The 7,929-nt window shown below is 45.1% G+C and overlaps 1 long non-coding RNA gene across 1 annotated transcript; it reads left to right on the forward strand.

Annotated features, from left to right (window-relative positions):
* LOC8056095 lies at window positions 642–2,921 on the forward strand. Its single transcript, XR_002453166.1, has 4 exons — window positions 642–1,023; window positions 1,360–2,026; window positions 2,136–2,254; window positions 2,342–2,921. It is a non-coding gene; the product is annotated as an uncharacterized LOC8056095 (long non-coding RNA).

Consider the following 7,929-nt stretch of genomic DNA (forward strand, 5'->3'; position numbering starts at 1 on the left):
AAAAACGTATACCATTTTGCAAACATGTCAATGGACCATGTGTCTATAAATTCAATGTCTAACTAACACAAATGCAACGAGTTTAATATACCGGCGCCTAAGAGGAATATTACTATAAACTGATTATTTTTTCTTAGCAGCTACAATAATTTACTCGCGAGTTTGCACCCAATAAAACTAGAACTTCCTTACCGGTTTCTAGTTACACCCAAGGAAACGTGAATTACGTACCTTGGCAATTTGTGATAACACTAAAGTAAACAAAGAATTACCTTGACGGTTTCAAATAGCACTTAAAGAAATATGGATTTAACTTGGTCGTTTTGTTTAGCACTCAAGAATATGTATTTCCTTGGGGGCTTCATACAACCCCAATGTTTTAAATAGCGCGCTATTTTCACGCTATAGCGCCGCTATAGCGGCCAGAATAAGCCGACGCAAAGCTATATGTCATTTTTACGCTATCGACGCTATCGGCGCTATAGCGCGCTATAGCGCCGCTAAACTGAAGTAGCGGCATAGCGCCGCTATTTGCGCGCTATTGGTGTTTATCTGCTGACAAGAAAAAAAAGGCGGCCCAGTCAAATTTAGCCTGTTAAGGGCCCAATTCAAAGAAACACATGACCCAACACTACCTAAAACCCTAAACCCATCGTTCAGTTCCTGACCCTAGCCTCCCTCCCGACCTCCTGGGCGGCGGCGCTCCTTGGCGACCGCACGGCGTGCCCTGCGCAGCTCTCCCTCGATCTCCCACTGACTCGGGCGTCCATCCCCCTCTCCACTCCCACTCCGGTCGTCCTCCCTCTCCTGGGCGACGGCCACAGTCTGGGCGACGGCTGCACGCAGGGCTTGGCCGACGGCTGCAAGCAGGGCCAAGGCAACGACGGCAGGCAAGGCCAGGGAGACGGCGGCAGGCTAGGTGACGAGATCAAGGGCGACGGCGGCAGGTTGGGCGGCAGCAGTTTGGGCGACGGCGCAGTCACAGAATGGCAGAGCCAAGTGAAACAAATGCGGCAACAGTTGGTAAGTTCTTCTACCCTGTTCATCTTCCTGTTCTGTGGATTTCTGGAATGAGATGGATATGCATATGCTAGATAGGAATCGAATTAAAATTAAGTATTTAGCAGTAGTGCAGTATTGTAAAAGCGATAGGAAATTTAGGAATTGAATAATTGATTTTACTGTGATTTGCATATCGAGTTAGTGAGTTATCTATCGTAGTTAGTAGTAGTGACTAGTGACAGAATGGCCGAGCCAAGTGACTGCTTCTGTTTCAGAATGCATGATTAATTTTGTTTTGTTACTGAATTTCTTGATGAGACAATGAACACCCACTTATTAACTCTGTCCACTTTGTAGGCTTATCCAGCACTGCATCCACAGGCAACTAATCAAATGAAGCATGTGACCCTGCTTGGAAGTACTGCACAATGCCAGATGTGAACAAGAAAAACTCTCTCAAGTGCAACTTCTGTAGTGGACTTTATCATGGTGGAATAACTAGAATCAAGTACCACCTTGCTAAAGTTCCTAAATGTGGTGTTGCCAAGTGTACCAAAGTTCCATCTGATGTGCTAGAAGAAATACAGAACTTGTTGTCAAAGAAGGCAAATAACATGCAGTTGAGGCAAAGGAAGGATAAGGAGAAACAAGACGAAAGAGCTGTAGTTCTTGTATGGGTACCTAGTAGAGGCTAAGAATGAGATCTCTAGGAAGTTTAACAATGACAAGAAGAAGTATGAGGAAGTTTTTCAGTTCATTGACAAAAGGTGGGACATGAAGCTGAAGACACCTTTGCATAGGGCCGGTTATTACCTGAACCCTTACTATTATTATCAAAACAAGAGGTCAATAGAGGACAATGAATCATTTAGAGATGGTGTAATAACTTGCATCACAAAGCTTGTGAGAGATGAAGACACTCAGGACAAGATTATTGAGGAGCTTCAAAAGTTTCAAGATGCTGAAGGATCCTTTGGCAAGGACATTGCTAAAAGGCAGTGCAAAAATATTCATTTTGATCCAGGTAAGCCCTCTATTAATTTTGGCCTTGGTACTTATTATATTTATAATGTAAGTCTGTACTCTATAACATTCAATATTACATTGTCCTATCCTATGTTTATTTAATTTAGCAAAGTGGTGGCTGAACCATGGAAGTAGTGCACCAAACCTCAGAAAGCTAGCTGCTAGAATATTAAGTTTGACATGCAGTTCATCAGCTTGTGAGAGATGCTAGAGTTCATTTGAACAGGTATGAGTCTGATCCTTATGTCATTTGAACAGCTAGCTGCTATAATTTTTAATTTTTTATTGACATGAAAAAATCACACGTATGCAGGTCCACACAAAAAAAAGAAACATGTTGCTTCATGACAGAATGAGGGACCTTATGTATATCAAGTTCAACTCAAAATTGAGGCAAAAGAGGGACAACAGGGATAAAGATCCCCTCGAGAAACCTGTTCTTGATGCTTTAGAAGATGAAGAGAATGAATGGCTCACTGGTATTGAGCCAACAGAGGAAGATCCAGAGCAGGAGGGACAAACTGGAGCATCATCACAGGGAGTTGCAGCTGCACCACAAAGAGAAGAAACAAGGAGGGGAGGTAACAAGAACAAGAAGAGAAAGAGGTTGATCCCTACTTTTGAGGATGAAGAGTTATCTGCTGCTTCTTCAGAAGAGGACAATGAAATGCCATCTTATTTGAGTTCTGAACTTGGTTCAGATTCAGAAGCTCAAAGTGACTAATTAGGGAATGTGCAGCTAGCTATGTGGTGCACCGGTGCTTCAAGTGATTGAGTTCATGTGGTCTTCTGGACCGACTTAATAATTGTTAATTTGTGATTAAACTATGAAACACATGTGATGTGTGATTTGATTGTGAAATATGATGGTTGTTTGAATTTGTTGTTGTCTATTATATATTTTGCCTGTTTCTAAATAAATAGCGCGCTATAGCGCCGCTATAGCGGCTATAGCGTCGCTATAGCGTGGATAGCGATAGCACGCTACTGTGTACAGAAGCCGCTATAGCGGGGCTATAGCGCCGCTATAGCGTCCGCAATAGCGCAAATAGCGTCTGGGACAGGCAGACGCTATTTTCTATAGCCCGCTATTTAAAACATTGTACAACCCGAATGGTAATGATATATTCTTGAGGATTTTTAATTTCACCCCTCAGGAAATTGCTAGCGCCCATGTGATTGAATGGAAAGGAATTATTCATAGTTAATAATAGTAATAAAAAGTATCCTTGTCTAGAGCTCGGTGCATCCGTAATTAGCTCAGGCAGCAAATGATAATATTTGTAATAAAAAATATATCCTTGACATTGATAGAATTATTAACAGACGACTGAACTGAAAAATAACTGTAATAAAAATATCCTCGTCCACAGCTCGGATGCCTCGGTAGTTAGCTCAACCAACTTTTGGCGCACGGTGCCTCTCCAAGCTGAAATATAATAATAATAATAATAATAATAATAGCAGTAGCAGTAGCAGTAGCAGTAGCAGCAGCAGTAGGAGCAGCAGTAGGAGCAGCAGTAGTAGCAGTAGCAGTAGCAGTAGCAGTAACAGTAGCAGTAGTAGTAGTAGTAGTAGTAGTGTAGTAGTAGAGTAAATCCAGTGTGATTACGGTACGACTAGTAAATCTAGTAGGAGAGAGTAGGAGCAGTAGTAAGAGGAAGTTAACCAGTAATGGCATATTGTTAGTATAAATTATCAAATTGTCAGTTGCATATGCTTAGTAAACCAGTTAATGGCATATACTCAGTTAACCAATCAATGGCATATGCTTAGTATAAATTATGAAATTGACATTTCCATATGCTCAGTCAACCAATCAATGGCATATGCTCAGTGTAATATCAAATCAATGGCATCACTGGCAGTGGCATCTGCTTATTAAAAATTAACAAATTAAGCTTCGGTTGCATCACAGGCAGCATACCCATAACAGGAAACAAAATGTGTACAAGCAGCATAACCGGAAACTTGCAACTGGAGCAAAATTGTCACAACCTGGGAATCTTAGAGCCAAGGAAGTTGAAGCTGGGGGGAAGCCGCTAAAGATAACGGTGGCAGCGCTCTGGATCTCCTTGGAGCGTGGGTCGATCTCCTGGAGCGGTAGGGCACGGGCAGGAATAGAGCGGCCGAGGGATGGAGAGGCAGGGCACGGGCTGTCCTCAGCGCGCGACGGAGTCGAGGAAGAAAGCGACTGAGTCGAGGAAGAAAGGCACGGCGGTGCTAGGGTTCAGCGCTGTAGATCTCGATGGCGGCACTAGGGTTCACCGTGGCACAGCCGCGGGTGGGGCTCTCCTCCACGCGCGTCGGAGGTGAGGAAGATGGAGTGCGCCGGAGGTGAGGAAGACGGTGGTGGCGCGCCGGAGGTGAGGAAGACGGGCGGCGTGGCGACTGAGGAAATTTGGTAGCCCTTCGGGGTCGAAATGAACCGCGCGAAGGACTTGGAAAGAACGGGGGGAGAGGAGGGGTACTTATAGGTCACAATTAACCGAGACGGGCGACTAAGGCTGACCGCCACGGTTAAACTTAACTCTGGCGGGCGTGTTAGGGCGACCGCCACGGTTAATACTACATTAACCGTGGCGGTTCCTTTATGATGCCCGCCATAGTTAAGTTTGCCATATTTTGTTAAATTATAAAATTTAGTGTTTTAACACATTTTTAAATAGATTTTAAATTGCTAATGGTTGTAACATGAGTAGTACTAGAAGTTTAGGGAGTGGTGGTGGTAGTAGTAGTAGTAGTAGTAGTAGTACGATTACATTTGGTTCCATTACATAAAAATTAGTAACACAAACAGTTATTGCTAATCGATAAGTTTTCACATTATTACAAATAAAGTAGTACTAGTACGATTACATTTGGCATACATCTCATTTTGGGAGTGATCCTATAACACACTTCTTTTGACCGTCGGAGCGGAACCAAGGCTTCATGCCACTCTTGGTTAAACGGTTCTCGACTTGCTTGATCTTGCGCGGATGGTCGGTAAAGAGCGAGAACTCTGCGTAGTGGTTGTGTTCTTCGGGACTCTGGACTCCATCTGCTCCCACGATCCTCTGCTTTCTAGACACAACCACATGCCTCTTCGGGTCTTTGGGCTTTGCATAGTAGGCTACCTGTGCGACACGGTTTGCTAGTACCCACTCATCATCTTTATAGCTGACACTTTGGAGCTCCACGGTGGTTAGCCCAAACTCGTCCACGACAATTGCCTTTGGCTTGACTTATTGGCACCGAAAGATTGGTATCTGTAGTTCACCACCATAGTCAAGTTCCCATATCTCTTAAATCTGCCAATAGTATGTCTTGGTCTCCCCTGTGGCCTCGTCGATGCCCTCATATCGAACACCGCTATTCTGTGTTGCGCTCTTCCCGTCTTTCTATTTTGTGTGAAACCTATATCCATTGATATCGTATCCATGCCATGAGGTTATCTGGGAGGATGGACCGGATGCAAGCCTCGCTTCATCAGTTTCACCATAGGGAGGTATGCCCTGCTGTTGGATCCACGTTGTGAAATTCATCTTGTGCTGTCTCTGTACCCATGCCTCTGTGCGTCCGTTACAACCACGGCGAATCTCCTCTAGGTGCATCTCAACCCAAGTGTCCATGACCACTAACTGATTAAGGGTGTTGTGATGAGCCTCTTGCAACTGTTCTTCTTGTACATCCGTGCGTACTTTCCTCCGCGTGCACCCCATACCCATGGTTCTGCCTTCATGCACAGGGACGGGCAGCCCAATTGCATTTCCATCCCGGATGTATTTCATGCAGCAGTTAATGGCCTCCTCTGTTGTGTATGCCTCAATCATAGAGCCCTCCGGGTAAGCACAGTTATGGATATATCTATTCAGGGTCGACATGAACCTCTCATACGTCCACATCTTGTGCAGGTAGACGGGACCAAGTTCCTATATCTGATCAACCATGTGCATCATCAAGTGAGGCATAATATCGAAGAAAGATGGCGGGAAGCACATCTCGAGTTGGCAAAGTGTCTCTGCAATGAACTGTTTTAGTGCTGGCAGCTCAGCTTCATTGATGACCTTTTGTGTGATAAAGTTGAAGAAGTGACCTAGGCGTGTGATTACCATCTTCACGTACTCTGGTTCGATAACCTTGATCACAATTGGGAGGAAAACTGTGAGCATGACATGACAGTCATGTGCATTGAAGCTGGTGAGTGTGAGGTCCTTCATTGAGACTAGGCTCTTGATGTTGGAACAGAAACCGGTTGGCACCTTGACACATCTAAGCCACTGGCAAATGTTCCGCTTCTCATCTGTCGTGAGGTTGTAGCTTGCACCCGGAAGGTCCACTTTCCTGCTTTGTGCGGCCGGTGTTGGATGAATTTCGGTCCTAATGTCCTGGTTCACAAGATCCAGACGTGATTTCAGACCATCCTTCGTCTTAGTCTTGATGTCTAGCTGAGGCGTATCTAGCTCCTTCCAGTACGACAGGTACTTGAAGAAACACGACTGCTTTTTAAAAGGAACAGCAGGGGTAGGCTTTCCTTCTTCCTCCATCGTACCCCGCTTTCTCTTCTTCGTTGTTATGGTCTCACCTTGCTCAACTTTCTTCTTCTTCCCAAACTCAAAGTTTATGCCCTTGACAATGTCAAAAACCTTTTGCCCATAACCCGTCTTCTTGGGCTCAACACTTTGAGGTTCCGCCTGGTTATCAAAGAATTGATTCATTGAAGGGTGTCGGTACCTGTGCTTTTTGTCAAGGAATCGCCTGTGCCTCATGTACACCAACTTTTTTGATGCACTAAGGTAAGTATAGCATGTACCGTCAATGCAGACTACACAACCTGACTTACCTTTGATCTGCCCCGATAGTGAAAAAAGGCCAGGGTAATCGGTGATGGTGACAAAGATGATGGCTTTAAGAGTGAAGCACTCCTTTCATGATGCATCCATCATATTGACCCCTTTTTCCCATAGTATCTTCATGTCCTCCATGAGCGGCTCCAGGAACACATCTATATCATTGTCTGGCTGTCATGGTCCAGAAATAATCATGGTTAGTAAAAGATACTTGCGCTTCTGACATAGATATGGAGGTAGGTTGTAGATGGTTAGGATGACTGGCCATGTGCTGTGGGAGCTACTGAGGTCACCAAATGGATTCATCCCATCGGTACTTAGTGTGAACTTGACATTCCTCGCCTCATCACCGAACTCTTTCAGAAACTTGGCGTCAAACCGCTTCCACTGCTTGCCATCAGAGGGGTGTCGCAACTTGCCATCATCCTTCATTCGTTCTGCTGATGCATGCCACGACATCAGCTGGGCATCCTCTGGGTTCCCGAATAGCACACGTAGGCGATCGATCACCGGTAGGTACCACACTAAGAGTGCAGGGCTTTTCCTCTGCATGTAACCCCCTTCTTCCTCATCCTCGGGAGATGGGATCTGCTTCTTGGCCATCTGGATCTTCGCTTTCTTGTTCCCTCTCTTTGTTGGTCCCTCAACATCCGCGTCTGCACGACAACCGGCATTCCTCTTATATCGGCTCGCGCCACAGTGCGGACAGCTCTGCAAGTTCTCATACTTACCCCGATATAAAATACAATGGTTAGGGCATGCATGAAACTTTTTAAGCGTCATCGCCACTGGACGGATCATCTTCTTCGCTCAGTAGGTATTGGCAGGCACCTTGTTACCCTCTGGGTATGAGTCAGCAAGCCTCTCTAACAGGTCATTAAAGCTTGTGTCGGACCACCCATGGCGAGCCTTCAGCATGAGCATCTGGAGGTTAAAACGCAACACCGTCAAATGCTTTGGACAACCCTCATACAGGGGATCAATTGCTGCCTGCTTCATCTCTTTGAAATTCTCCAACCACTTCGGATTTCCAAACAGAACGTCATCTTGATCCATACGGTTAGCAACA

This window comes from Sorghum bicolor, chromosome 5, assembly GCF_000003195.3.
Source record: "Sorghum bicolor cultivar BTx623 chromosome 5, Sorghum_bicolor_NCBIv3, whole genome shotgun sequence".
NCBI classification, from domain to species: Eukaryota; Viridiplantae; Streptophyta; class Magnoliopsida; order Poales; family Poaceae; genus Sorghum; species Sorghum bicolor.